The sequence below is a fragment of the Lactuca sativa genome, chromosome 8 (assembly GCF_002870075.4).
Source record: "Lactuca sativa cultivar Salinas chromosome 8, Lsat_Salinas_v11, whole genome shotgun sequence".
Lineage (NCBI taxonomy): Eukaryota > Viridiplantae > Streptophyta > Magnoliopsida > Asterales > Asteraceae > Lactuca > Lactuca sativa.
Genome location: NC_056630.2, coordinates 131,785,793 through 131,790,375, shown reverse-complemented (window position 1 = coordinate 131,790,375; position 4,583 = coordinate 131,785,793).

Here is a 4,583-nt window from a genome sequence, read left to right as displayed (position 1 = left end):
AAATTAATTTAAGCAAAACTGAGAGTACGCCCAACGTAATTCTAGTACGCCCCGCGTGCTGGGCTGAGGTCCCCGATCAGATTTGTGCATGCTTGAGTACACTGAGCGTACCAAAGGAGGTACGCCCCACGTAACCCCTCTCCGGGCTTTTGGGTTAAGTGATGTGTTGGGCATGGTGTTTGGGCTTGACGCAATAGTGCCTTGGATCAGAGAATCATATGTATGTGCTTTGGGCCCTTGGATTGGGCTTGCCTTTTAGTTAGGGTTTTGGATGGTGTGAGGGCCCATTTATTATTGGGCCTTGGTGGGACCAATGGTTTCAGGGCATTAATGGGCTGGTTGGTGGTCTATCTTTAGACCCAAATAGTGAGAGGTTAGACTTAGCTCCTAATTGAGATAATTGTGGGTTTGGCACAGAGTTAGAGGCCGGTGCATGGCAACAGTGTTTATAGGAGTTTTTCTTCATCCGAGGTGAGTCTTCTCACTATACTTTACCTTGAGTGGTAGTTATGTGTGACCGGAAGGTCTTATGTGCTTACATTGAGTATTATGTTATCCTATTGTATGTGACATGCTACGCATTATGTCTTTGTGATTTATGCTATACGTAGTTTATAGACCGGATCAGAGGGTCCAACAATTTATGAGGCCGGAAGGCTTAAGCAGACCGGACCGGAGGGCCCAACAAGCTTTGGACCAGAGGGTCCACAGAGTTAGGGCCAAAGGGTCCATAGAGTTAGGACCGGAGGGTCCATAGAGTTAGGACCAGAGGGTCCACAAAGTTATAGCCTGGAGTGACTAATATGTGTTGTATGTGGTATTTTGGGCAACTCACTAAGCTTCGTGCTTACCGTGTTATGTGTTATGTGTTTCAGGTTTTCTTGTCTGGATCTCGGGATGGCACCGGCTTGATTGTACACACCAGAGAAAGAGTTAAGAGGACCCTGGATTAATAATGGAGTTGTGCTTTGTAATTAAATAAAAGAGATTTTTATAAGATATGTTATGAAGAGTATGCATTTTAAAAAAGAAAAATTGTTTTAAATTTTCACGTTGTTACAAGTTGGTATCAGAGCCTTGGTTTGAGGGATTCGGATGTACCTTCGGGTATATCTGGACTCAAAATGAGGAAATGAGGAAAATTTTCAAAATAAATGATTTTTCTAAAATGAGTATGAGTTTTTAAGAGAAAGCGGAAGGAGCGCTGTTTACAATCAGCCAGAGCCCGAATAGTGATTTCGCAAAATACCATTACTTTGTGTTATGAAATATGTTATGAGATATTATGCATGCTAGAGATAGGCTAGGTATTTCATATTTTAGGACTAGAGTGTCCTGATTTGTGATGCCTTAGCCTAGGAGTTGTTGTTATCTATGATGCACTTTCGAGTACGTGCTGAGTAAGAGTATCCAGCAGGAATCCTATGTAGATAGGGATTTGGGTAGAGGAGTAATCTAGGTGAGATACCTAGATGAGCATTGTGAAGCCTACCGAGAGAGTAGCTAGATACCCACGGGGGGCAGAGTTGCAGAGTTCGGTGATAACCTTTGAGTATGAGTAAAGCTAGTGGAGTTATCACCTAGAGCGATTTATACGTGTTTATTTGACACCTGAATGATGCTTGCTTCGTGCTTTGTGGAACTCCCGATGACGGGAGTCTACTACCAAGTGAATGTGATGATATTCAGGAGGTAGATGACTGGCATCATAAGGAGTTTCTCAACAGCTGATGGCGGAGAAGTGTGAGAACCTAGGAAGAGCCTAGGAAGTAACCTTAGTCAGATAAGTACGCTGACAGAGTAGAGCATTTTGCTGGGGAGCGAGCACGCGTGTTGAGATTGGCGATGAGAAGGTTGAGCAGCTACTTAGGGAATCTGGGATGGTCCGTGTAGAGAGTATGGGTAGATGTGGCAGGTAGTATGGGCATGTACTACTGAAAGTAGAGGACCCATACTCGATTCAGGGAGTATCCATAGGTTCTAAGTAGCAGATCGAGAGATGATGTCATGGATCGAGTACCATGATTTGTAGTAGATCGAGAGGTGATTTCATGGTTCGAGTACCATGATTCGTAGCGGATTGAGAAAAGATTACATGGTTCGGGTACCATGATTCATATCAAATCGAGAGGTGGCCACATGGTTCGAGTACCATGACCCGTGGCGGTTAGTGTTACTGGTTCTACCAGTTATTCCATTGTGATTATCTACACTGAGATCATATGTGAAAGAATATGGGGCCAGAGGGCCATGATGAACGAGCATCCCTTAGAAGGGAAATCGAGTTAGCTCCGAGGGATTGTTGGTGAGATGCCAGATGGAGTCGCAAGACTCAGGGATGAGTAGAGATGGTGTGTTATGGGAGAATACGGTCTGGGCTGAGCAACCAGCCGATGGTGGAGATGTCATTTTCTGTGACCTGAGCAGTGCTATTTCTGTTCCTGTGGGAAACATGAGAAGTATTGAGATTTTTGGTTTCCAAGGTTGGGGGCGAGCTATGTCGGGTAGCTTTGGTTATGATCTCTCATCAGAGTATTTGGGCAGTATGTCTACCGAGAGGTGATGTTAGAGCATGAGTAGGTTGTCAGCGCGGACGGAGATGGTTAAGGACAAAGATACACCCTATTTGAGCATATTAGGGCATGTATTAGCTACAGCGGCAGGCGATCAAGAAGAGGATATTGGGGCGGTGGATCTTATTGTCTATGATGATTATCGAGCGTGTGGTAATGAGGACTCCACTCTTACTACAACCCACGTGATGGAACGTTGGTTGAAGAGTCGAGGATGAGGAATATGTTAGTTCGTTATTTTCAGACTGAGAGTCAGGGTTACCACTGGACAGTTGAGATGTCCGGTAGTGGGATGATACCAGATTCTGAATGACTAGAGGTAGTCATGATGAGAAGTTTCTAAGGATTTCATCAGAGATTCGGGGTATTTGGGATTGCTTGACCTCCATCAGGAGCTCATCGAGCACTGCATATCCCCTTCCAAGAGTAGGTGTGATATTATTGGTAAAAGCAATCTGTGGGTTAGATTGTTGGCGGACCAATTGGTGATGGTTCAAACCCTGAGTGGGGGAAAACCATGTACTTCTGAGGAGATCATAGATTTGTTCAAGGGCGATTAGAGAACTAGATATAGAGGCCTGCGGTGCGGATTCCTAAGACCATGGTTATTGTTGGTCAAGGAGGGGTGCAGAGTGAGATAGTGCATGTGGTACGTGTTTGAGAAAGGATGAGTGTCTCCACGGCAAGTGGCCATTGGTCGGAGACCTTGTGGTGGTTAGGAATCCTTCAAGGTTAAAAATGGTGAATTCGTGGTGGTTGGCTTGTGAGGTTAGTTCGGCGGTTGAGAGTTTTTAGTTCAGAGTATGGGCTATTATATGCAGTATGGAAAGGAAAGAAGTTGATTGGGCAACCAACTTCAGGGTTGTTATGATTATTCTTGCATGAGTTTTGAGCAATAGAGGAGGAAGTTTCGAATTGTCATCTTCGTGTTTTGAGTCGTTGGCAATATCTCCGTGTTTTAATTTGGGAGATGGAGTATTCCGGGGTATCCGAGTTTAATGTCCTAAATCTCGGATTATTTTGAGTTTTGAGCTTGAGATGCCAAGTGGTGTATCGAGTGTATATGGTTTCGGTAGGGGCCCTTCAGCTAATTGACATCAAAGGGATTTATTTGAGTATGTGAATTGCAGCGGGAAAAAGAGGTTTTGTCACGATGGTGGTCGTCCGAAGTAGTGTTGCTTAGCCTGGATGGGTGTGTGTGTACCTATCTATGTTGGGCCGCAAAGCATGAGTTAATGATCGCAGTGTGATGTCAGCCTGAGGATGAGATGTGAAGTGGTAATAGTAAGTGTGGTAAGACTGCGGGGAGCTGCAGTTTCAATGAATCAGTGCAGAAAGGCTGTGGTGATGCTACGGGAAGCCGTAGTACTCACTATTCAGTGAGAGGTTGTGGTAATGATACGGGGGAGCCATAGTACTCACTATTCAGTGAGAGGTTGTGGTGATGCTACGGGGAGCCGTAGTACTCACTATTCAGTGAGAGGTTGTGGTGATGCTACGACGAGCCGTAGTACTCACTATTTAGTGAGAGGTTGTGGTGATGCTACGGGGAGTGGTAGTACTCACTATTTAGTGAGAGGTTGTGGTGATGCTACGAGGAGCCGTAGTACTTACTATTCAGTGAGAGGTCGTCGTGATACTGCGCGGAGCCGTAGTACCCACTGGTCAGCAAGAGAATGTTGTGATAAATTACTCTTTGATTAGAGCTTGATGCATAAGAGTTTTAGGCTAGGGTAGCCCTAATATTTGAGTTGTGGAAGCCTGGGGTCGAACCATGGGCGAGACTGGGGTCTCCTTGATTGTCGGAAGTCATTATATTCTGATGTGAGTGGTGGTTTTCGTGACCAAAGGGAAGTGGATCAGTGAGGTACGCGTGGGTTGCGAGTCATGGGTCACGAGTTGAGTGTTCGTTGGGACGAGTGGTTCCAACTTTGTGCAAGACCAGACTCTCGAGTTGAGTTTGATTCTAGTGGTGTATTGAGTAGGTGGAATGAGATTCCGGGTTTAGAG